Source organism: Lissotriton helveticus, chromosome 6 (assembly GCF_964261635.1).
Source record: "Lissotriton helveticus chromosome 6, aLisHel1.1, whole genome shotgun sequence".
NCBI lineage: Eukaryota > Metazoa > Chordata > Amphibia > Caudata > Salamandridae > Lissotriton > Lissotriton helveticus.
Window position 1 is genome coordinate 1,826,875,991 of NC_136067.1, and position 27,244 is coordinate 1,826,903,234.

The window sequence follows — 27,244 nt, forward strand, 5'->3', positions numbered from 1 at the left end:
TGAGGAGGGAAGCTTTCTACTGTACGGGGAGGGGCAATAAACAGTATCGGCAGGGCTAGGTGTCGGCCTGGGAACGGGGAGGGCAAACGGGCACACATTAAAAGGGGGTTTGCATCAAAAGGGCCTGGGACCATGAAAGGAATGAAGGGAGGTGTCGTGCTGGGAACAGGATGGGGTTCTGAGGCAGAGTCGCGCTGAAGAGGGGTTTATGACTCAGGGCATGTGAGAGCGGGGGGGTTGTCAGCGTGCGGGCTTTGCGAGGGCGAAGGGCTATGCTGGGGGCCAGTGGCGTGCAGAGGGTGGTTCTGATCGAGGCACCTAAAATGGCGGGTGCACACGACAAAAAGTGTGGCATCCGGGGAAAAAGGCAAGATGGCGCAGATAATGTTTACCAAACCGTACTAATTTTCCACACTGGTGGAAGCCACCGCTGGCCTGGCGGGGGCAATCCGCCCGCCATCCTCACTGAAATGACCCCCCCGCCACAATAGGATGGCCGGAGGGTCCGCGGCGGACGGAAAGACCGTCCGCCGCTTTTCCTCCCCGGTCACCTTGCGACCGGGGCAGAAAAGGTTTAATATGGTGGCGGTGTCTGTTTGACACCGCCAGCCATATTAGTATGGGCCCAATCTGATACCTTTCAGGAAAGGCATGCGGTCTTCACTTCGGGGGCCCCCTGCTGGCCCCCGGTTTGAAGGAGAGGTAGGGGTGCACACGGGGAGTACCTGTGGTATCCCCCCATCATTTGAATACACAAAGCGGCAGGCACTGTGCGGTGCCTGCCACTTTGTGTATGCAAATGCATACATGCATTTTTAGCATTGTGGCGGGAGGTGCTGAGGGCACCACCCGCCACAATGTTAAAAATGCAGGATGCGCACGCCACTGTGGTGGGTGCATCCTAATACCCCCAACGGGACCCCCACCCTTATGGCGGGCGGCCCCAATCCCCGGGAGGATGGCGGCCGGGCAAAGTCCGCCCTCCATCCTAATGGGCCCCCTAGTGTTTTGTGGAGACTTTTTTACTATGACACTAGGGTGGTGACTCTCTATGGTAAAGTATAGGGCAATGTACAAAAAAATCATAAAACTTTAAAAACATTTGTAAAAATATTTTGATGTACCTATTAATGTAATTTAATTATATATATTTTTTGTAAATGTAGAAGAAAATAGAAAAGCACCCTTAACCTAATTTTGAATTAAATATGGAATAATTTAAATAAACAAAATTAGATTTAAATTATTATTTAGTAAACTAGCATGAACCATGTTAAACATACAGAACGCTGGAGGTAAACGACAGTCTTTTTTCCAGCTCCATTAATGTTTCCCCAGAATGTGGTCCTTTGTTGGTTTCAATCACTGTGCACAATATAATGGCGGAACTGTTTGATTGTAAAAATGGCTAGTGAAGAAGACCTTTTGGTTGAAACGCGTCGCCACAAATACAAATCTTGAAACACGGACCCTGGTGTGCGAGTCTTCATTGCCTTGGTGGATTTACAGGGGGAATTTTCACGAAATAATTACCGGGTTCCCGACACCCGGGACTTGCACCAACCCCGTCAGGAGGGGAGCGGACACGTCGGGAAACTTTCTTTCCTTAAATTATTATTTGTAGACTTATTGAAAAAATGCCACCTAAAGTAAAATGGTTATATTAAATTACTATCCATAAAAATTGCAACACATTTATGTATGGAATTATTTTAAATGCATTTAAGTCTTTTAAAAAAAATACTTTATTTTTTTTAAATAATACGTTTATTTAATTATTATATCTTAAAATAATATTTAGTTTTACATTATATTTACAATAATTGTGTATATATATATATAAATATATATACATACATGTATATATATATATATATATCCTCGCTCCTTTTGCACCTACTCTTGCACTCTCATACGGGTACTGCATGCGGGGGGTGCTCCCGCTAACATCACGCTCCACGTCTTTTTCTGTTCCTCAAAAAGACACAGCACTCGCGGGAGGAGAGTCATAGATTTTATTTTGACTCTTCAAACGCATCAGACGCGTTTCGGCATACGCCTTCCTGGGAGGAAGGCGTATGCCGAAACGCGTCTGGTACACAGCCTGTAGTACACAGCCTGTCACACACCATCCTTCCAGCTTGCAAAATGCGTTTCGGGCGTCATCCCGCCCTTGATCACTGGCTGCACCATGTAAGACATAAGCCAAAGCTCAAATTCAATGCACGTGTTTTATTGAGATACAAAGACCTGCCCTTATGGGCTGTGGCAAAGCATTGTGGTAGTTGCAGTTCATGCTATGAACTCCAGGTGCATCACCACAGTGGGTGCCTCAATTCTTACGCTGGTTAAAATGTCAAAACCCCAGTGGGTAAAGAAGGATGTGCACAGCACCGTAGTAGTCCAGGATGGCCGGTAAATAGTTGAAAGACATGTTTTTAGCCCAATGTGTAAAGAAAAGCCGCACACGAAGGGGTTGTCACACAAATGCTGCCGGTGGTAGTAAGGGCTTCATCCCGCCCTTAATCACTGGCTACACCATGTAAGACAGAAGCCAAAGCTCAAATTCAATGCACCTGTTTTATTGAGATACAATGTCCCACCCTAATGGGCTGTGGCAAAGCATTGTGGTTGTTGCAGTTCATGCCACGAATTCCAGGTGCATAACCACAGTGGGTGTCTCAATTCTTAGCATGGTTAAAATGTCAAAATTTCGGTGGGTATAGAAGGACGTCATCAGCAGAGCATTACGGGGGCAGAAATTATAGTTAGCTGACCTAACTATAACGGCGGAATTTCTCTGGTTTTGTATGAGTAAAATGTCCAACTAACTATATCGTCCCTGAAACCTATGGTTTTTTCAGTGAATTTCAATGGTTTTTTAAAAGCTAATTTCTAACTATAACGTCCCTGAAACCTATGGTTTTTTCAGTGAATTTCTAAGGTTTTTTAGATGCTAATTCCTAATTTATAACATCTGTAAAACCTATGGTTTATTCAGTGAATTTCAAAGGGGTTTTAAATATTAAACTACTATTCTGCTATTTGTCATTAATACTGTTTTTTCTACCTTTTCCACTACATAAAAGAAAATAAACTGTAAAACTGTTGTGTAGTGTAATATATTTCATAAATTACAGTGTTACCTATCAAATATAACAACATAATATAACATTTTAAAAACATATTTTTCTCCCTTTCTTTGCTTTTATCAGATTCTACTTAACTCACTCACAGAAGGAGAGCAACGGGCTAACGGGTCTGCTAGCAGAGACACAGCTAGTACCTAACGGGCTGGCTCGCAGAGGTAGAGCTGCGGACCCGGCGGCTCGCAGATGCAGAGCTTCAAGCCGATGGACTGCTAGTGTTTTAGGGTTTAGGGTAGTACAGTGGGGATTGTGTAGTGTAGGGGGTCGTTACATTTAGTGTTTAGGGTAGTGCAGTGGTCTTTGGGTAGTGTTAGGATTTAGGGTAGTGCAGTGGTGTATGGGTAGAGTTGGGGGTCATGCTGGGGGTAGCGTTTTAGGGTTTAGGGTTGTGCAGTGATGTGTGGGTAGTGTAGGGGGTCGTGCTGGAGGTAGTGTAGGGGGTTGTGCTGGGATAGTGTTTTACGGTTTAGGGTAGTGCAGTGGTATTTGTGTGGTGTAGAGGTAGTGCTGGGAGTGGTGTTTTAGGATTTAGGGCAGTGCAGTGGTGTTTGGGTAGTGTACAGGGTCGTGCTGGAAGTAGTGTTTTATGGTTTAGGGTAGTGCACTGGTGTTTCGGGTAGTGCACTGGTGTTTGTGTAGTGTAGGGGATCGTGCTGGGGTAGTGTTTTATGGTTTAGGTTAGCACAGTAGTGTTTGGAAATGTAGGGGGTCATGCTGGGGGGAGTATTTTAGAGTTAAGGGTAGTGCAGTGTAGGGGATCGTGCTGGGAGTAGTCGTTTAGGGTTTAGGGTAGTGCACTGGTGTTTGTGTAGTGTAGGGGATCGCGCTGGGGTAGTGTTTTAGGGTTTAGGGTAGCACAGTGGTGTTTGGGTAGTGTAGGGGGTAGGCTGGGGTGGTGTTTTATGGTTTAGGGTAGTGCTGTGGTGTTTGGGTAGTGTAGGGGGTAGGCTGGGGTAGTGTTTTATGGTTTAGCGTAGCACAGTGATCTTTGGGTAGTGTAGGGGGTCGTGCTGGGGGTAGTGTTTTATGGTTTAGGGTAGCACAGTGGTGTTTGGGTAGTGTAGGGGGTAGGCTGGGGTGGTGTTTTATGGTTTAGGGTAGTGCTGTGGTGTTTGTGTAGTGTAGGGGGTCATGCTGCAGGTAGTGTTTTAGGGTTTAGGGTAGTGCAGTGGTGTTTGTGTGGTGTAGGGGGTCGTGCTGGGGGTACTTTAGGGGCTTATTTATGAGCCTTTATGTCACTTTTGCACCGCTGGTGCGTCACTTTTTGTGACACACCAGCAGTGTAAAAAATACGCCTTGTTGCGCCATATTTACAAAGTGACGCATCTAGGTAGATGCGTCACTTTGTAAACCCCTGCGCTACATTATACCTGCACCTGGTATAATGTATGCAGGGGGATGTTCCACGCAACAAAGGGTCATAGAAGTGATGCAGTGAAATCTACCGGATTTCGCTGCGCCACTTCTAGGACGCAAATGCGTCAATACCTTACGCCTGCCTCACAGCTGGCGTAAGACTGACGCAAGCCCTTTCACATGGGGCTTGCCCCATGTGAAAGGACACACTGCTGGAGTTGCATCACTTTTGTGACACACTCCAGCAATGCGTCACTTTTGAGCCATACAGATATGTCAGAAATACTGAAGTATCTTTAACTCCTTGCAACATGATGCGTCATACGGTAAATATGATGCATCAATCATGTCGCAAGGAGGGCGCACTGAGAACTGACTAACCCTGGGCGAAGAACTACGCTCCGTTCGCGGAGCTTGCGGAGTTTCGGCAACTCCGCGTTCTGCGGAGAACGCGTAGCTGTCGATTACTCCGCGATCCGGTGCGTAGCGTAGTTCTCGCACGCTAAATAACATTATCGCGTGCGCGGCAATGGCTTACCTCGGTTCTGCGTTCGCTTTTTCCCGGTCGCGTGTGCCACCATGTTTGTAAACCCTCCCGCACAATCCCGTGCGAATGTGCGAACGCGATAACGTCATTTGGATGCGCGATAGCGTCATAAGGACGCGCGAGGATGCCCGTCGCGACTGCGTAGGTAGGTTCGCGCGATATTTAGCGCGATCACGCTCTTTTGTAGTGCGAACGAGAAGATGAGTTCCCGAACATGTCTTGCACAACCCGAATACGTGACTTGTGACCCGGAACAGGAAATAAGGGAACGCAAGCGGGCGGGACAAACCTCTTGGGTAACTTAGCGCGCTAGCCATCCCGAGCATGCAGGCGGCGCCCCGAACATGCGCACCGCGCTCCCGAAGACGAAAAACGGCGCGCGAACGGGTCTAGCAAGCAACTACGCATGTCCGCGGAGCTACGCGTAGCTCGCGGAGTGCAAGTGCGTCTTCGCGTAGCTCCGCGGAGTGCGGCTCCGCGAACTACGCCCAGGGTTATAACTGACGCATCGCTGCATGAAAGCAGCGATGCGTCACTTCTCATAAATGAGGCCCTTAGAGTTTAGGGTAGTACAGTGGTCTTTGGGTAGTGTTAGGGTTTAGGGTAGTGCAGTGGTCTTTCGGTGGTGTAGGGAGTGGTGCTGGGGGTAGTGTTTTAGGGTTTAGGGTAGTGCAGTGGTGTTTGGGTAGAGTAGGGGGTCATGCTGGGGGTAGCATTTTAAAGTTTAGGGTAGTGCATTAGTGTTTTGGTAGTGTAGGAGCTCATGCTGGGGTAGTGTTTTACAGTTTAGGGTACTGCAGTGGTATTTGTGTTGTGTAGGGGGTCGAGCTGGGAGTAGTGTTTTAGGGATTAAGGCAGTGCAGTGGTGTTTGGGTAGTGTACAGGGTTGTGCTGGGAGTAGTGTTTTAGGGTTTAGGGTAGTGCAGTGGTGTTTGGGTAGTGCAGTGGTGTTTGTGTAATGTAGGGGATCGTGCTGGGTAGTGTTTTATGCTTTAGGGTAGCACAGTGGTGTTTGGGTAGTGTAGGGGGACGCGCTGGGGACAGTGTTTTAGCATTTAGGGTAGTGCACTGTTGTTTGTGTAGTGTAGGGGATCGCACTGGGGTAGTGCTTTAGGGTATAGGGTACTGCACTGGTGGTTGTGTAGTGTAGGGGATGGCGCTGGGGTAGTGTGTTAGGGTTTAGGGTAGTGCAGTGGGGGTTTTTGTAGTGTAGAGGATCGTGCTGGGGTAGTGTTTTATGGTTTAGGGTAGAGCAGTGGTGTTTGGGTAGTGTAGGGGATTGCGCTGGGGTAGTGTTTTAGAGTTTAGAGTGGTGCAGTGGTGTTTGGGTAGGGTAGAGGATCACGCTGGTGGTAGTGATTTAGGGTTTAGGGTAGTGCAGTGGTGTTTGGGTAGTGTAGGGGATCGTGCTGGGGTAGTGTTTTTTATGGTTTAGGGTAGCGCAGTGGTGTTTGTGTAGTGTAGAGGATCGTGCTGGGGTAGTGTTTTATGGTTTAGGGTAGCGCAGTGGTGTTTGGGTAGTGTAGGGGATTGCGCTGGGGGTAGTGTTTTAGGGTTTAGAGTGGTGCAGTCGTGTTTGGGTAGGGTAGGGGATCACGCTGGTGGTAGTATTTTAGGGTTCAGGGTAGCGCAGTGGTGTTTGGGTAGTGTAAGGGGTCGTGCTGGGGTAGAGTTTTTTATGGTTTAGGGTAGCGCAGTGGTGTTTGTGATGTGTAGGGAGTCGTGCTGGGAGTAGTGTTTTAGTGTTTAGGGTAGTGCAGTGGTGTTTGGATAGTGTAGGGGGTCATGCCTACGGGCTGACTCACAGAGCTCCGAGCCGGCGGACGGCCTTCTAAAGGCATAACCTCAACCTGGTGATGTAGGGGGAGGCAAGGTGAAAGGGGTATCTCGCACAGACAGACCTGCGGTATATTTTCAGTGTGGCCTCCCAGAACTACGGACCCAATGGCTTGTACAGGGAAAGATGCGAGCTGCCAGACTGAGTCACAAAATGTCTGACAGCTCGCAGACCCAGAGCTGCGAGCCGACGCACTGGCTTCTAAATGCATAACCGCGAGCTGGTGATTTGGGGAGAGGGACCGTGAAAGGGGTATCTCGCGGAGACAGAACTGCGGTATATTTCCAGTGCTGCCTCGCAGAGGTAGAACTACGGACCCAATGGCTTGTATATGGAGAGATGCGAGCTAACAGACTGAATCACAAAATGGCTGCCAAAACTTTTCTGTTTTAACCGTTCACAGCCAATGAGCCGCAAGCTCGTGCTCCTAACCCCTCAGTAATTAATATATATAATTAAGAAGTGAAAATAAGTTAATTTAATTATTTAATTTGACATTTCCTGTGGGTTTCTATTTTAAGTCCCTGCCCCCATTATTTTCTATGGGAAGGTGCTGCAAAGTTACTCTAAAGTATAAGTATAAACTTACAGATGTAGATTTACTCATGTGTAATTTTACATTTGTGAATAGGTTCCTAGCTTTCTTTTTTTTTCAAATTGTTGCTTCCACCTACCCCCACCTCTGTGAACGCCAAAGCTTTTTTCCCTACTCTCAAAGAGTATGACAACTTTCAATCAATCAAAAAAGATATTGAGGCCTATTCACATCTAGGTTTATGAATAGTACTTTGTAGTATGTTAGTAGTATCATTGTAGTACTACTAAATGTACACAAAATGCAGTCCTCTCCTCTCCTCTCCTCTCCTCTCCTCTCATCTCCTTTACTCTCATCTCCTCTCCTCTGTAGCTACTCAGATCCCAATGGTCTAGATCATAGCTCAATTATCCTCCAAATCTCTACAGACAGTAGGCAGAATCTCTCACCGCACTGCTGAAGCACTCAAGCATTTACTATTCTCCCTGTGCAGACCACAATTTATCCTCCCCTAGGAACATCAATATTTTATGTAAAGCATTACAAGGCATTCAATTCTGGATTGATTTTCACCCCCTAATGCTGAATTCTCTTACGTATGAAATCTCCCCTCAATCCTAAACCAATCATGGCTTGGCTCACTTATCTTCCTGGATTGTAGTTCAAAATATGTGAATGCACAAAAAATACTGATATCAACCTTAGTAAAAAAAAAATTACCTACAAACTCACATAAACACAAGAAAAAATACTGTTTTGTAATAGATGAAATGTCTGATCAAACTTTTTGTTCCTGAAAACGGACTTCAAAATAGTGGTGTACACACTGCGTCTTTCCACGCTTGATGAAGGAAATGCTCTGGTCATAGATTTTCCTAAACTTCACCCTGAACCTCTAAAAACAATCCCGAACAGGGAACCAAGACGAATAACAGGAGCTGAAGGTTTTAATACATCATGACAGCAAACTAGAAGTATTTTCAACATTGCCTGCATGTCTCACAAAGTCATGCACCATGGTTCCCTGAGATACGTAGTATAAAAACTCACCCTCTACAGAAGCAGCACATGTTATAGAGTTCTGCCCCAATTACTTATCAGAAATCTTCATTATCCTTAGTCAGTAAATGACCATCACAGTCATTACTATTGAGGTGTAACACTGGGCGGAGTTCGCTTAGTTGCGCTACGTGAAATTTTGCGAACCCGCAAAAAAACTCTGCGAGTTACGCGGAGCTGCGCAAGCACACGGAGTTGCTTCTTCCGCCTGTTTGGGATGCGTTTTTCCTGTTCGGGAACGCATATTACATGTTCATGGATGCTTTTTGCGTGCTCGGGGGAAATATCTCGCAAACTTCACCATGCGGTCGCCAATGGGCGCGGCCATCTTGTTTTTTACTTTTTGCTATGGTTCTGAGCCTGTTTTTAGATCCTCCCTATATCTTTTCAATCCTTTGTTTCTAGAAACTTTTTCTTGATCTTTTTTTATTTATTATCCATCTCTCTCTCTATTCCCGATTGTATATTTTGCATTTTTTCCTACCTTTTTGTGTTTTTTTTACTATGTTTTTCACTCTTTTTCTATTACTTGCTTTTTTCATTTCTTTTACCTACTTTCTCAGTTCCTACCTTTTCATTTCCGCCCGCCTACCCAGAACCATGGCAAAGGGCCAGGGGAAGACTAAGAGGAGAGCTTGGAGTGAGAGCCGTGACTGCCTTCTTTACGGAAGGCGGCGCCCACAAGGGGTGCAGGCATGGTCCTTATTCAGTGAGGTGGAGGTGGCCGTACTGTTTTTTTATCCAGTGCCACCTCCCCTTAACCCTGGCAGCAGGCGGCAGGCCTGGGTCTGGGAACAGGCTCTGGTAGCATCACCGGCGGTGGGAAAGGGTGCGCTGGGCAGTTTTTCGCTGCTCTGGGGTCCAGCACACCCAGAGCCAATTGACGCACCAGTGGTCCAATATCCTGGACCAGGAGCATGACCTGCTAGGTGTTGAGGTCCCGGGGCTTGGTGTTCTGTGTTATTGCGAATATAATTTTTTGGGCAAATATCTAACATGTTGCTGCTGCTTACATGCAGGTAACCTATGTGTAAAAATCCTATATTAGATAATTGTTACTTTAAGACAGGTGCTCGGCGCTACTAACTAATCATACTTGTTTGCAACTTTGCGCTCACTTGGGCTGGTTATATAAGAGAGGTTAGAGAATTTAAGTTAGGTAGGTAATCCATATAGGAAAGACTCCAGTTCTGTCCTTTGTCCTGTAAGGCTTTCTTGTCTCCTATTACTAAAATAGTGGTAGTAGTTAGTTAGTTTGTATTATTTGATAATATAGCGGATGTGACGCGTCCTCTCACATGACTTCAGTCCTAGTAGAACCTTTTGCAGTTCTTATAGTGAGTGAATAGCAACCAACAAATTTGGTATATGCAATATGCAGACTTTGTAATTGGCCCGCCAAAGGGGGCTGTTGGAGTTGAGACTGAGAGATGATTGGGAATGAGATCGGAACTTAAAAGCAAATATACATTTTTTGCAATTCATTCCAAAGTCAGGAATAGGCGGGCTAGGTATGTTTAGGGTTCAGGAATCGGAATTGAACTGTGCAATAGTAATGATTGTGTGGTACTTGACTGCGATACATACTAGTCGACTACTACTAGTCGAATAAGTTGATCTGATTGATTCAGCATAGGTCAATGTTATTGCAATTATTTTTATATATTTAACACAAAACATTTTTTGTCTCTTTACATGATCAGCATCCAGGCGCAAGAAGAAGACTGGGGCATGCCCAAGACAAGTATGGTATATCCGCAGGTTTGTGAATTGTGAGATGAGAAGGCTTTAGTTTCTTTTACTGTCTCATCATGCTCAATCAGTAATGGTGGTCACTCACGTTGTACAGGACACCCCAATGTGGTGTATTTTACTTTTGGGAAGAGGTATGAGGGAAAGGTTTGACAAAGACAAACAACTCACATGGACAACACACAATCTTGGCAGACGACCATCATATTCATAAATCTGTTAAGGGAGAAAAAGGAAATACATGCATGATAATGACTTGATGGTTAATGATAAGTAGTAATAACTAGACTAGTAGACAGTACAGGGCAGCAGTATATTATTATTAATTATTATTATTATGCAATTGCCTTGCCTGTCTGCTCTTAGAGAGACCCAAATTACATTCATTTTATTTATGTTCTGTTGTACCGGGCTTCCTTTTAAAGCTAGCAAAGAAAATTAAAAAATAGCTGTAGGGATCAATTATAGGCAAAGACTGAGAGCAAACATAATAAACAACAACATACAGTCATAATGGGGGGCGTGGCTTGACCGCCGCTGAGCATGGACGCCTGAGCCCCGAGCTCCGGGCTGATCTCCGCGTTTATCCTGGTTAAAGAACTCCCCCGGCGGCACTAACGATCCTGCGTGGTGCCTCAGAGCAGTAGAGCGACTGAGCGGCGATTGAGAGCGGGGAGAGGATTCCGGTGGCGGCAAGCGCGGAGAACGACGGGACTCCGCTCACGGCGACCGGCCATCTTGCCTGCGGCCCGGAGAGGCCTACTAATCCCCGGTCTCAAGTGGCGAGGGACCGCTTGGGTAATTGAGCCGCCGCGGACGGACGGAGGCCGGTACTTGCACGTGGACTGCACCCCGCCTTACACTAGACTAGGCGCCTGGAGGAGGAGGCGCCCACGGACATTAGTGGCAGCGGGGATGGAAGCTGGTGGCGATTCGAAGGTGGGGCCCGGTGAGCTGCGCCACGGCCCCATCGCCCCTGATTCACAGCAGCGGTGCGGTCGCCGGTGGGGGGCGGGGCCCTGGTGTGGACCTAACTCGACATCGCCCTACGTGAGGAACGGTGCTGTCTGGGGGCCTAGCTCGCTGTTGCATCTGTGGGGCAGCACTGCCGGTGGCCTTTGGGTGGACCCCGGCCCGGAGGGGATAGCTGGAGCGCCCGAGGCGGTAAGAGGCGCACCGCCTATTGAGGGGAGCTGAGCCGGTGGGCCGCCACAAGGGCGGTTGGTGCGCCCACGGAGTGTGCTGGACCCTGCCAGGGGCACCCCATTCATGAACTGGCAGTGGCGATGGAGGAGGTGCCTTGATTCCTGAGGGAAGCAGTCCCGGGCGCATGGTGGCTCCTGGAGGTCCTTTAGTGGCAGAGCTGGTCTGCGGACACCGAGTTGCCCCCGCATCCTGCTGTCTGAAGAGAAGGAAGACCTGAGGCTACAACGGACCCCCACCGGGTACGGGGGCACTCGGCCAGATTGCCCCTTGTGCCGCGAGGCGCTGCAAATATTGTGCACCCCTGGTGGCTCTGGTCGGAGGGTGCTGAGGCTGGCAATAGGTGCTCCCACCGGATCGGTGAGTGCCTGTGGGTCTGCGACATCGCTCTGGAGAGGGGGCTGGTGCCTGGGCCTTCTCGCGCAGGCGGCTGGCCTGGCTTCAGTCATGGTAGATTGACCAGACCATACGGCGAGGGGCACGACCTTTACTCCAACCAGGGGCGCCTCGAGGAGTTGGATCTTTGCGATTAGCGCGCTTAGCGGGGCCTAGAGCTGCACCATGGGGAAGCCGCGAAAAGGAATGGGGACGGTGCCGGCCGACCAGGCTGAGGACTTGCCGGAGGCTCAGGGACAGAGTTCAACTGAGGGCCAGAGTGCGGGGCTGCAGCAGCAGCAGATGGATCAGATTCTCAAGGCCATAATGGACACGAGGGACGCGTTGCGGCAAGACATTGCGCAGGTATCGACCGGCCTAGGCTTGTTGAGGGCAGATCACGACAAGCTCGCTGATCGGGTCAAGACTGCGGAGTTGGTGTTGGAAACGCTCGAACCGGCTCAAAAGGCAACAGATGCCACGATGGAGGACTAATTGCGTAGAGTGCGTCAACTGGAAAGGAGGGCGGAGGATGCAGAAGGGTGCAATAGGCGCAATAACGTCCGAGTGGTAGGATTGCAGGAAAATATTGAAGGGAGTGACATGGTCTCCTTCCTGGAAAAGTGGCTGCGGGATGTGGTGGTCCCTAATGGCCTAACGCACTTCTACACGCTGGAGAGAGCTCATAGGGTGCCGACCAGGCCCCCGGCGCCGGGCCGCCCTCCCCGACCGGTGGTTGCGCGCCTGCTGCATTTTAGAGACCGGGACATCATCCTACGTCAGGCCAGGACGGCTGGCCCGTATAAGGTGGACAACGCCTCGGTCTCTCTCTTCCCCGACTACTCTCAGGAGGTCCAACGCAGTCGCTTCTCCTTCCTGGCGGTTAAGAGGGCCCTCCGCGACGAGGGAGTGCAGTACTCCTTATTGTTCCCGGCACGCTTGAAAGTGATGGTGGATGGAGTAGCGACCTTTTGTGATACACCGGAGGATGCCTGGCAGTGGCTGGAACAATACCGGGCGGGCAAGGACGGCGCTAGCAACTGGGCAGGGGCGGCGGAGGAGCGACCTAAGCCACGCAGGAGTAGGCGCAACTGGAAACGTACACAGAACAGGAGTTCCCCATCCGCATCACAGACGGAACTGGAGAGACAAGCTGCCCTGCAGGCGGTGTCGGTTATTTCTGGAGTGGTGACGGAGGCCCCATTGGTGGACTCAGGCTCCCGGCAGGGTTCAGATGAGGCGGAATTTGGGGGCTCTGATGGGGGCTCCGAGAAGGACCCTGGGGAGCTGCCTCAGGTTACTCCGCGGACGGCCGCTGGCCTGCTGGACGAATTATCCTCCTGGATGCTGAGCGAAGTACAGTAAGGGGGCATGGTCGACCTGTAACACTGAACCTGTGGGAGACGCTGAGGGACAGTTTATTGGGACGCTGGGAGGAGCGCTTTCTTCTGCATTGGGGAGGATTGCTGGGAAGTAGGAGGGACCTGGAGGACTGGGGATGCGCATGGGGTAAGGCGCTGCTGGGGTGAGGAGGTTAACATGTACGAGATCGGCATATCACGGTGTGATGGGTCGCTTGCTGTCTGGCTTGGCTGGTGTGGGGTCACCCCCTCTACCTCACATAACTTGTGAGTCTCTGGTGGTTACCAGAGTTTCCCCGTTGACGGGGGTCGGGTTTGGTTGGGTAACAACTGTTTGGCGCCTGTTCTGGGGGAGGGTGGGTTGGGGGTTGGTTGGGGTTGTTTCAAGTTACAGGGGCTTGTCGGTGTGCCTTTAAGGTTGTGTGGGGTCGGATCCAACTGCATGCCTACCTATGGCGGTTAGACTTGAATTAAAATGTATTACTTGGAATGTGCGGGGACTCAACTCAATGAGGAAGCGATATAAGGTACATGCATATTTGGTCCGCAGGGGGGTTCAGGTGGCCTTTTTACAGGAAACACACATAACTCAAGCGGAAGGGAAGGCACTGCAGCGGCGATGGAGAGGGCAACTCTTCTATACCACTTATTCTGCTTATGCTGGGGGGACATTGATCTGGGTGCGCGCAGGGGTCCCCTTTCAACCCATGACAACGATGGTGGACTCGGACGGGAGGTTCGTAGCTGTGTTAGGACGTGTAGATGGCCGGGATGTTACGTTTTGCAGTGTCTATGTCCCGAATTCCGATCAGGCCGCGTTCTTTTCGACACTCTCGGGGAGGCTGGCGTCCCTATTGGTGGACACTGTGTTTATGGGGGGGACTTTAATTCGGTAGTGGACGTGGAGATGGATCGTTCCCATCCTCCATTGGCACAATCGGTAGTGCGTAGGGTGGCCACGGCGCGGAGGAACTGGCAGGAAGAATGGGGCCTTATAGATGCCTGGCGGACGCACCACCCCGCAGATAGAGATTATTCGTTTTACTCTGCACCTCACGACCTTCATGTGCGCCTTGATACTGTTCTTTGCACGCCTGGGGCCCAGGAACTCACACATCGCAGCGAATACCTGGCGAGAACCATCTCGGACCATAACCCTTGCTTGCTCACGGTCCTCTGGTCGAGACAACGGCAGACGGTTCCTACATGGAGACTGAACCCGTTGGCGCTGGAGGATCCGGTGTTTAGCGCGGAGGTAAGGGAGGGCATTGAGCATTACTTTCAGGAGAACGCGGGGTCAGCGACTACTAGGGCGCATGAGTGGGACGCCTTCAAAGTGGTAATATGAGGTGTGTGCCTCTCATCCACAGCGGGGGCGCGTCGGACATTGTTAGGCGATATAGAACGGGTGGAGACCTGCCTGCGGCAGGCAGAGAAAGCTAGTCATGTTGCCAAGGGCTGTAAGGAAGAAGTGCTAGCGGCATGGGAACGGGTGGCCACTCACGTTGAGAGGCTTTGCTGTCTTGATTACAAAGAGTACATGGTTCGGGCGCATGCGGAGAGAGATCGGGTGGGAACGCTGTTGGCGTGGCTGGCCAACCCACACGCTAGGGGCACTCCGATATTGTCACTGGCTACGCCCACGGGGGACCTGGTTCACTCGCAAAAAGAGATTAATGACCAGTTTCTGGATTATTACACGGACCTCTACCGGAGCAGGTTGACGGTGCCACTGGCTGGCTTAGATGCCTTCTTAGAGGAGGCGCAGTTGCCACAGTTAGAATCGGAACAGGGTGACGCGTTGGGTGCTGCTATATCACTAGAGGAGATTAGAGCAGCGATTAAGCACATGGCCAGGAAAAAGACGCCGGGGCGGACGGTTTGCCGGTGCACTTTTACACCTCGTACATTGACCTCTTGCGCCACAATTACATCAGGTGTATGGTGAGGCCTGGGATCTGGGCAGGCTACCACCATCAGCCAGAGAGGCGATTATAGTGCCGCTATTAAAGAAGGGCGGGCTACCTACCGCAAGGACGACTTATCGTCCGCTCTCAATGCTTACTGTGGATTATAAGGTGCTGAGTAGGAGCTTGGCCACGCGGCTGTCAGTACACATGTGTGCGCTGGTACACCCGGACCAGTCGGGCTTCATTCCCACGCAAAACACCTCGACGTGCATACGGCGACTGATACGGGTCATCGAGGTCGAGGGGGAGGGTCCGTCGGGCGCGGCGGTGCTATCGGTGGATACCGAAAAGGCGTTTCATAGTGTGGAATGGTCGTATTTGTTCTGCGTGCTTCCTAGGTTCGGGTTGGGGGATGATTTCATCCGTTGGACGCAGCTGTTGTACAACTCCGCTACCGCCAGGGTTCGCACGGGCCGGTCAGTGTCAGCGGCATGTCCGGTGGAGAGAGGCACCCGACAGGGCTGCTCCTTGTCTCCGCTTCTCTTTGCCTTAGCGATCGAGCCCTTGGCGGCACGAGCCCGGCAGGGACGACACTATGAGGGGGTGCTGCTGCGTGGCGAACCACATTATATCTCCCTGCACTCTGATGACCGCTTACTCTATCTGGCCGACATGAAGACTTCGGTGCGAGGGGCACGGGCCCTCCTCCGGGAGTTCGGTGAGTTGTCGGGGCTGCAGGTTAACTGGTCCAAGACTTGTCTATTCCCACTGGCTCTGAATTGCGCCCGGCCCACGGCACTGGAGGGCCTGCGCTGGGAGTCAGAGTGCCTACCATATCTTGGTGTCTATATTTATCATACCCACTCGCTCCTTTATGAAGGAAATGTAGGCAGAGCGTTGAGGGGTATCAGAGGCAGTATGGGGTTTTGGCGTACCCTTCCGCTGTCAGTGGCCGGACGAATAGCGTTGTTAAAGATGGTGGTTCTCCCACGGCTGCTTTACTTCTTTCGCACCCTACCGGTGTGGATTCCGACTTCCTTCTTCAGGATGCTACGGTCGATGGTAATAGGGTTCATCTGGGGCTCCGGCAGGAGACGTGTGGCATTGAACACCCTGCTTAGACCGCGGGAGGAAGGAGGACTGGCAGTACCAGATTGTGAGTCGAACTACCTGGCGGCGCAGCTGCAGTGGCTCACGCAGGCGGTGGCATGGGAATTTAGAGGCCCAGACGGTCCACAGGGCAGAATTATTCAGCGCCATGTCCTGTCCTTTATAGTGCTCCAGCAGAAGCTTCGGCTGGACCAGCTCACTCTCGAGGAGCGCACCATTCGTCAATGCTGGCTGCGTAGCCAGAAGCGAGCGGGAATCGTCATCCCATATGCCCTGAGATCCCTCTGGGCATGTGCACTGCCCTCCCGCATGGCGGGGATTGGTCGGCCCTGGCCAGCTGGGAGGAATGTGGGGTCCACATGATAGGGGACCTGTATAGGGATGGCATTTTGCTGCCGTTTCACGAGCTACAGAGCGCCTTTGATTTGCCGAGGGGTGACTTTTTATTGCATACAGCTTTAGTGTCGGGAATCCAGAAACATTGGAAGATGGGCCTGGTGGAACCCCCCACGTCATTAGGTTGCCAATACGTCACGATGGCCGCTGGCACTTTCATGGCTATCACCTGTTTATACAGGAGAATGGCATTGGAGGGACTACCACCCCTGGATGGGTTGAAGGCGCGCTGGGAGGAGGACCTCGGCCAGTCGATACCGGAGGTGACCTGGCCACAGCTCGTGCGGAGGGCCTGGAAGGGCACACGCAATGTCCGATTTCAGTTGGTCCAATATTTTACGCTGCACAGGGCTTACTTGACGCGGGTCAAAATTCAAAAGGTCTTCGGGGGAGCACATTCAATGTGCCCTCGATGTAACAGGGAAGGAGCTGACTTTGGTCATATGTTTTGGTCCTGCGCAGGGCTAGGTGCATACTGGACCGATGTTATGACATGTCTGAATGGGGTCACGGGGCGTCAGATTGAAGTAAGCATGGGGACTTGCCTTTTACTTTGGTTTCCGCACACGCCTGCCACAAAAATCACAAGCAAATTCTTCGACCTGGGGCTGATTATGGCCAAAAGAGAGCTCACCATGCACTGGAAGTCCAGGGGGGGACCCAGCTTTCTGAGATGGCGAGGGGGCTTCCAACAATGGGCGAAGGGACTCTTAGACTACAATTAGCCAGACGCACTTCTAATGACAAAGCGCTGGATGCGGCCAGGGCGTGGGGCGCGCTGGTGGCGGACCTTCAGTTACCAGTCGAGGCAGATGAGGGAGATGGGGCGGATGCGCCGGCGAGTCAGGCACTAGAGACTGGGGTGGGGAACACAGGGGAACACACGGGAGATGGGGCCAACTAGAACCTAGAACCCCACCGCACGTGCTGGTTTCCACGTTTTGGGCTGGAAGGGAATGAAGAACCCGATAGGGAAACGCGGAGTGCCTTGCACATTTACTTGGGGTTGCCTGACTCCTGAAGGGTGTAACTGTGTATGTCCTCGGAAGGAGTTGGATGTTGCAACACAAGGGTTTATACCAATCCATAGGAGGGATAGTGGAAGGCACACCGACATGGGGGGGTGGGGGTAGAGGGGGAGGTGGGGGGGGGACTCGAATAGGGACGTGGGATACGGCATACTGTTGATATTCATCCTGGAACACCGGCACCACGGTGATGGTGGTCCTCTTATGCTACATGTTTGTAGGATGATTGAAGAAAAGTTAATAAAAATCTGTTTAAAAAAAAACATACAGTCGTAATGATTGAAGAAAAAAAATTAATAACATTAATTAAAAGATGATGAATGAAACTAAGTTACTGTATATTATTATCCTGGTCAAATTGGGGGGTTGCATCTCGGCATTCCTTTTGGTCCTCACTTCCATGGACGCTCCGTCCATCAATCTTGGGTGCCACTGCCTGCCTGGCGGACGCGGATTGGTAAGGTAAGTGTGAGTTGTTTTCCCAGTATAGCACAGGGTAAAGGCCAGCCTGTAAGTGTAGATAGAAAAACAAAACGGATATTGAAAAATCAAGGATAAATAAAATGCATAAATTACAGAGGAGTGCAACAAGAACACTTTCAGAGGTGGTATGGCTAAACCATGTCTACTCTGTTTCCACCAATACCAACAACAGGACAGAGCAACCGCCACTTAGCTTAGATTTTAACTGAGCCAGACAGAGTACACATATACAGCAACATAGCATTTTCCAAATTAAGTAACTAAATCAATGCACCGCTGTCAGTCATACCACTACACTCGACTCCACCACTACACAGACATGTAGGTCTGCTGTGGTTGTTGTTGACTTGTCTACCTTTTATGCCACTTCATGAAACGCCCAAGTTATTCCATAAATCATCTCCAATCCTACTGACTGACTACAAAGAGTATAGTATGCGGTCATCGTCATCATGGTGTTCAACTCAGTCTGTAGTGTACAGAGTGAGTCCAGATTCCATATTCAAAAATGCAATGGATCGGCCTGCAGTAGAAGTACAATTTTGTTATTAAACAACAAGAAGGGAAATATTGACTCGAGTCACTTTTAGTGTGTAGATTAAATACTAGTACACTTCATCCACAAGAACACAAACACCAATCACTCAGAGTCAGCGTCCAATGCATGCCATCATTACCTATTCTCATCTTATCTTATCTTATCTTAAGTGCCATTTATAGAGCGCACTGACGCCAAAGCTTCCTGGCGCTAAAGACAGAATGAGTGAGGAGGAAGTACAGGGTGCGGGAAGCCTAACTGAGGGAGGGAAAAAGGTGCGTTTTTAACAATTTCCTGAATTTAATAAGAGATGTGGAGGATTTGATTGAGAAGGGGCTTAAGGGGCAGTCCCTCTTGACTCGTAAAGGAGGATATCTATAGACATGTTCTTTTGGAGAGGCTCGACGAGGCAGGCACAAATTCCTTGTACTATTCTCCATCCAATGTCTGGCTTGAGGGAAATGGATTTACGGCAAGTCATGATGGAGCAGGACTCAGAGGAGTGGACTTCTTTAATAAATGCACGCAGTTGGAACTCCAATACGGCTTCGCTTGGCCTCTTTTGCCTTTGCATCAGCACTGATCTAACAAGCCCTTGCTGTAGAAACATTCCTGTGCTGATTTTACTAGAGCTGATGATCCTGTTCTTGCTGTTGTTGAAGTTGTTCTTGGTGGTGTTGACTACTGTGAGTCAACCACACTGCCCTCAGGCTCTGAAGTTGAACTTGACACCGGCTGCTCTACAGTACTTGTTGTGGGCTGGAGTAGCGTGCCTCTAATTTCCAGCTGGTCTTTTTCAAAGCGACTGGCTACTGCAGCTATCCAAGTTTTGTACTTGCCAAAATCCACTTGTGAAAAAGGAATTCATGTGTTAGTGTTCAGTCCTGCTTTGTACCATGGATCCAAAATTGTGGCAGAAATGTAATGGTTGGATGACACAATCTCAGTTTGCACCCTTGTATTTTAAGCTAAGCGCAGGGATAAGCTCTCCACCAACTCATATGCTTCTTTTTTTTTCCTCCACACCTGCGTACATTGCAGACACCCCCTACAGCTGTTCCTGTAGCATGTGCAACAAAGGGATAGCTTCTCTGTCAGGCATTTAACTAGGCCCCTTGGTCCATCTCAATGATCATGCCTTTCACAGTAGCATCCCCTAGTCTTCGCATGACATATCCATTGATTGGTCTGTACTGTTCAAACAGACAATCAAGCATGTAATAGGTGGAATTCCAACATTTTGTCACCTCCTGGATGAGTGCTTTAACTAGCACTCTATGTTCATGTTGAATGATCCTCAGCTGCTTCCGGGCTTTAAAAAATGGCTGAAATGTGTGCATATTCTTCTGCAGGCGGCCAGTAAGTTGCTGCCTCTGTATTATTTTTTCGGACAGTTTAGAACAATGATGTTAATACAGTGCGCCAAACACAGGACCCTGAACTAGCCACAATTGCCCCGGGTCTTAACTATATTACTGCCAATGTCCATGGCAACAAAACCAATGTTAAGCCCTCTTGTGTGCAGCCATTCAAAGACCTTCCGAAATGTTTGTAGCAGTATGAGATTGCTCCATTGAGAAAATGGCTACAGTTGCATGTTTCTGAGTGGGATTAAAAATCTCAGCAGTGTCAACACCTGCAGATATCTTTTCTCTGACTCCCACAAAAGAGATCCAGTGTGCAGTGATGAACATGTAATCAGGGGCTTGGCAATCGGTCCACTTGTCTGTTGTCATGTGGATTCTGTGAACAGCACTCTGCCGCAAAGCTTGTCCAGGCAATTCCAGCATGTCGTGATGTAGTGCTGGAACAGCAACTCTGGCGAAATAGGACCGGCTGGGAACCTTCCATTTTGGGCGGATGTCTGTCACAAATTCAAGAAAAGCCACCCCTTCCACAAAAGTAAAAGGGAGAAGGTCCAGCACTAACATTTTAGATAGTTTCGCAATGTACAAACGTGCCGCTGATTGGTTGTGTTTGTGCTGCCCCGCTGACCTAAACATGCTGAGAATGGTAGGCTGGATTTTTTTCCTTTCTGGTGCCACTGATTCAGGTGACTTCATGATGCCAGATATTGTTAGGCTCAACGCCACACTTTTTTTTGTTGCAGTTCTGTGTTGCATTGGTATCTCACTCTCAGCCTGACTCTTACTGTTATTCCACTGAGATGTTGCTAAGGCTGATGAGGATGTAGGCTGTACCACTACAATGCTGGGGACCGGGCTACTTTGTGTTCCAGAGAATTTGTCTCCCTCTTGTTCACCTTCCACCGCAATTGTATCTTCTACTTCTTCATCACCACCAACAGCAATGGGTGCAGTTTTTTGGACATTAACGTGCGCCTTCCACTGGATCAAGTGGTGTATTTTCAGATAGGATGTTTGGCCTCTGTTACCATAGTTTGTACCAAGCTTACCCTGACTAACACCTTGTGTACAAATGGAGCATATAGCAACGTCCCACCTTACTGCAATCCAAAAAGAAGTCCCAAACTGGGGAGGTGAACTTTCTGGTGCTGCTGGAGGTGCCACTTGCAATACCGGATGAACTGGCGGGTTGGCGTAGAATTTGACTCTGTGCACTACCGCTACCTACTTGTACTGAGCTGGATGTAGGTTGTTAACGGGCCTTGGCAAATGCAAATATGGAAGCTGGAGGTGGTGTTGGTGTTACCTGTGTTGGTGGTATCTGTGCCACATCCCTCATAGCAATTTGGGATGGGGTAATGTCGGTCTCCACTGGGGCGGGACTGATGTCCATGATGACTGGCTCGTCATCATCCTCCTCTTCTACAGATATCTCTATAACTCTAAGGCTTTCTGGAGCCACCCTTTCCCCTAGCCTTGTCTCATGGCGTCTCTCACTCTTAGACTGAGGTGGTGGCTTCCAAGTGGCATTTAGATCATCAGAAGGGGGGCTTGCAGAAGAACTCGATGGACTAACCCTCCTTTTCCTTGCTGGGGATCTGGAAGACAGTGGATCTTCTGAAAGAGTGGCTTGCTTTTCTTCGTCTGCCGGAAGCTCGATTTTCTGAACTGCCCCTACTTCAGGAGGAACAACTTCTATTGTGGGCAGTGGTTGCAGCTGTTGTTGCAGCTGTTGTTGCGTGGCTGTTGTTGTCCACTTATCGGAGATTTCTGCATTGATTGGGTACTACTTTGCGAAAACAATACGTCAATTTCAACATCACTGCTCTCTGGCATTGTCGCGATTAAACTGGCTGCCTCTGTGACCATCATAGGCTTGGGCTTAGGTTGGTGGGGTGGGTCCACGGATGTGGGGTGCTGCTCCTAGCTTGCTCCCCACACACCGCTGCTGCAGGCATAAATATTTGTTTCTCACAAAACATCTTGGGCGTCACACCAGTCTTGGTAAGTTGCACTTCCTTCTTCTGTTCCTTCTTCTCACTGGCAACTTTCTTGGTACTGAAGGACCTGGTACCTTTCTTTGGGGCCATCTTCTTCATATGTCAGCAGCATGCAGTGGCACAAGTTGAAGAGATGTCTGTGGTCACATGTCACGTAACGCCATGAGCAGCTGCACATCTGTCTGGCAGTACAATGGATGATGATGATGACACCTCCTCCTTAGTCTTTTGTGCGCCTAAAAGCAAAGAAGCCAGAAGAACATCAGTGAAACGTGGCATTTGTTGTTGTGGTACAATTACTACCAGTAAAAACAAACAAATATTATATATAACGTAGTGTGTGGTCACACTTAGTATTATTAATATTATTACATTTTATTAACTCAGTTATTATTCAAAAGCACAACAGTGTAGCCATTTGTGAGACTTTGAGTTTGACAACAAGGGCTTTCATGGTGTACGACTGTGTACGCTCAGGAAGGATAGGAAAGAAGAAGAACAAAACAAAAATGCAAATGTAATGGAACCTGTTTGGCATTAAGCATCACGTGGGATGCAGCATTCAGGAGCTGCAGCTGACAATGGGGATTGAATCAATAAGCCAACATGAACAAAGGAAAGACATGCAGGCCTATGGCAAAGCAGCACACAAACTACCACCACAAAATGGCCACCAGCCACATGGTCACTCACAGTCACAACAAGCAGGAGGCCTGGAAAACAATGAACTCAAGCAGGCTATATGGCCAGACAAAGGAGGCATGCTAAACAACACAGATTTAATGCAACAATGCAAAAGCGAAAATCCACAGGGCTAAAACAGGTTTGCAAGTTACACAACACCAACATAATCACACCAAACACACACACATCCAACAAAGGCATTTATTTAACACACACCAAAAAAGTGAAATACCCCCCAAAAACACATTTTGCAATTCAATCCAATGCCATCCATGCCCTAAATAATGTTTAAAAATTCAACAGGCACCACAGAAACAGTTGTTTCATGCACCCATGAGTTGCTGGGGGCCTACTGGCTGAAAGGCCTATTGGCAGACTAGGCCACATAGTGAATCAATTCAATAATATTGCAAATGTATTAGAAAATGTTGTGACTGTGCTGCATTGTTTTGCTGGATAAAACATTTTTTTTAATTGAATGCAGAACAACAACAAGGGCAGCACCACCACAAAGAACACTTGCAGGCCTATGGCAAAAGCACATTGGCTGTCCTCAAATCCAGTGATATATGATGCGGCAGCCACAAAGAGTGATCCTTGCAGCTCCAAATCCAAATGAAAAGTGAACAGGAGATGGACAACACAATGGAAGGAGCCAGCTGGACAGGAACAGGAAGTTGGAGACTCTTGGTCACTTCCTTCCTCTTAAAAAAAAAGGAAAAAAAAGAAAAAGGACTCCTTGCAAAAAAAGTACAGCCAAATGTCAATCTGAGGTGTTTTTTAATCCAAATCACCGTTTCAAGAAGGTTTTGATGCTGCTCGAGAGAGATTCTTCTCCAGGTTGCAAATTCTGCGTGTTTGTAATCTTCGCAAAACTTCCGCCGGAAGTCCGATGGCGCGCCTGAATAATGTAATAACAGATGGGAAATTTCGTCGCCGATCTCAGGCATCCCAGTAAGTCGCTCCCGTGCATGTGAAAATGCATTTTGAGATTGCTAACACAAAAAAAACCTCTGCTCCGCTGTGGAGCTCCGAGTTTTCAGTAGCTCCGAATTCTATGTGGAACGCGGAGTTGCCAAAATTCTGCAAACTCCCCGCGTAGAGCACATTTTACGCCCAGGGATATTGAGGTGGACCACAATTGATGACAGGAAAAGTAGGAGTAATTGGGCATAGGACCTGCCTACCCTAATGGATATTCATATTAGGATCAACCACCCACAACTCTTCCTAATCTTATCAAGCCTTAGATTAGGCCAGGTGGGTGGGTCCTAATGACTGTTACAAGAACGTTTATGGACTAACGATAATGGGGATTACCAGTAAGTAACAGGACATTATCCCTTTGTCCCACATCCTCAAGCCTGTCATTACTATTGAGGTACCCTAAAACTCAGCCGGCCAACAATATCTCTACAAAAACGTGTCACTATCACGTGCAAGTAAACTTTAACAGTGAACAGCCGGCCAACAATATCTCTCCAAAAACGTGTCACTATCACGTGCAAGTAAACTTTATCAGTGAAAAACAGATTACGAACCTCATGAAAATGAAATTAAACATGTCATTTAGTTTCTAGAAACAATAGATTTTAGAACATATGGTACAAAATTACCATGCACTATCCCTAATCCCTGAGTTCTATAGTGATTCAGAAAAGTGCACTGAAGACGTTGTGCAATGTGATGTGTACCTTGAATTTGCTTCTCGAATTCCATAGATGACAGTCTCTAATATTTTATCTGAGGAATCAAGAGAGGTCCTAGGCATAGACTGGCCTAAGTGAAAATAAACACACACAGGGCATTGTGTTCTTGAAGGTTCAAACATAACCCTGCTGATGCCTGACTCAGACAAAGTGACAGCAGTGTTTTCCTCAGTCTCTACTCTCTTTCCTGTGGAAGGTACACAATTCTATCCTGTGAGAAATTAGGTTGTTAGTTGAGTGAGATGTGAGCCCTTCTCAAGCAACAGCCACAATCCCTGGCAAGGTGAATGACAAAAGTCACTAAATTAACCCGTGCTTAACCCTCTGGTAGCTTGGCAAAAAAGAATTGAGGCTTATCTTAGAAGCTATGTGAAAAAGTATTTATGTAGCACACAAACAGTAATAATGTGAAAACCCAACACAAGAAAAAACAAAACCAATTTAGAAAAATGAAGTAAAATGTAATAAACTAGTGGACCCCAAAATTATAAAAATCCAATCAGCAGAATCGGAGAAATGTAATTTCAATGTTTGGTTGTATGACGGTACATCGCATGCAATTACCTCTCATGCCTTTTATACACATTTTTAGCCTGCATATTTTTACAGCGAAAATGCCTTTAAAACACAGGACAATACCATTCATTGGTTTTCTATTTAAAAAACAATGTATTTGTGGGGGGAGACCCCCTACTTCCCTCAACTTACCTTAAATGCATTGTATTGGCATGTGTTTTAAATGCATATTTGCAGTACAAATGCACTAAAAATGAATTGTAAAGGCTTAAAGAGGTAAAAACCTTGTTGTAAAGTCTGTTTCCCAATCATTTAAGGTAAATAGAGCCCCTAAAAGCACAAAGTGGCACTCACGGCTATCTGGATGTGCAAGACTAGGGGAAAACCACCAGTTCAGGCCAACTGCGAGGGAGCATGGGCCAGATACAGGGACCAGGGTAGTGCTGTTTAAAAAGTTACCTTCTAAATTCTAGTGAAGAGGGCAGTCCACAGTGGAGGAGGTCACGAGAAACAAGTAGAGCCTTGCCAATTGTCGTCTCTGTAGCGCAAAGAGCAAGCTGGGTGTTGCGGACGTCATCGCTGTAGAGTGAAGATCCTGCTGGGTGTCACGGACAGTCGGTGCTGGAGATTCATGTTGGTGGTCACCACGGGTTGGCGTTGCTGTAGCCCAAAGTGCAGATCTCGCTTTGCCTATAGTCACTGGCAGCCGCTGAAGTGCAAAGTGTTGGGTTCACTGGTGCTTTGCGTTGGCAGTCGAAGCAGATGACAAGGTCTCCAGCTAGCCTGCTCGTGGTCATGAAGAGCCCAACATTTCTAGATTTCTCCTTGAAGGTTCATAGGAGTGCACTCTGATGCCAGCCTTGTGTCCAGGACTGGGGATGCACCTTATGGAGATGAGGGACTTACTCTTGCAGAGGACAGCAGGGCTCAGTCAGGTCGACTTGCAGGTCAGCTAGACAGCTGCAGGGAGGCCTCTGGAGCTTGTTGTGTCCCTTGTAGCTAAGAATAGGATATCGGTCGGCTGTCCATTGGAGTCACTTCAGCCTGGAATGATGGGAGCAGGTACAGTCTTCCTTCTCAGCTAGCAGGACAGGCCTCAAGTAGCAGGGTAGCATGGTATCCTTCCTCTGTAGAATCCACTGTTCCACAGGTCGAGGAGTGTACTGAAGACTGAATTTGAGGGTCCTATTTTTATGCCTGGGCCCCCCTATTGAAGTGGAAGAAGCTTTTAAGGTTTTCCTCTTACAGAAGTGTCTGGAGATTCCTGCCTTCCTTCCATGCTCCTAGATTGTCTGAGGTTGCAATAGGCTAGTGTGAAGTCCTTTGTGTGTGAGCTGGGCTAGTACCTTTGAAGTGCAAGTGTGGTAGGTGACAGCTCCACCCCCCTCATCCTGCCAATGATGACCCATCCTGTCAATACCCAAAGCCTCTATAGTGATAATGTATTGGAGGAATACGCAAAGGCCAACTGCTAGCTACACCTAGTCATGTGACCCAGGAAACAGGCTGCAGACACCAAATGGTTAGGACAAGAAAAAGTCAACTTTATAAAAGTGACATTTTAAAAATTGTGACTTAAAATCCGGCTCTACCACTAAAGGGGGGTTTAGGTTAGAATTATTCAAACACTAAACTTGAGTTTCCTACTAGCTCCCAATCAAACGTCATCACTTTTTAAATGAAATATGGTAACCCAATGTTATCCTATGAGAGAGGTAGGCCTTACAAAAGTAAAAAAACAAATTTGAGAGTTTTTCACTACCAGGACATGCAAAAGTTGAAGGGACATGTCCAACATTTAAATACAATACACCCTGCCCCAGGGCCTACCCTGGAGGGACTAATATGAATTAAAATGAAGGGTTAGGCCTGGCAAAAGGTTTATTTCATCCGATTGAAATTGCAGTTTAGAACTGCATACAAAGAATGCAATAGCAGCCCTGAGACATGTTTAAAATAGCTACTTAAGTGGGTAGCACAATATGTGCTGCAGACCCACTAGTAGCATTTAATTTACAAGCCCTGGGTATTTGTAGTACCACATTAATAAGGACATGTAAGTATATTAAATATGCCAATTTGGTGCAATCGAATTTTACCATGTTTAAAGCAGAGAGCACAAGCACTTAAGCACTGGTTAGCAGTGGTAAATTGCACAGAGTCTTAAAAACCAACATAAACTGGTTCAGAAAACAGGAGGGGTGAAGGCAAATAGTTTGGGGGTGACCATGCAGAGAGGGTCAAGTTCAACATGTACTGAATTGTGCACCTATTAATACTTGATCCTGGGAAGGTAAAAGTTGACAAAATGTCAGAAAAAGATCTGGTT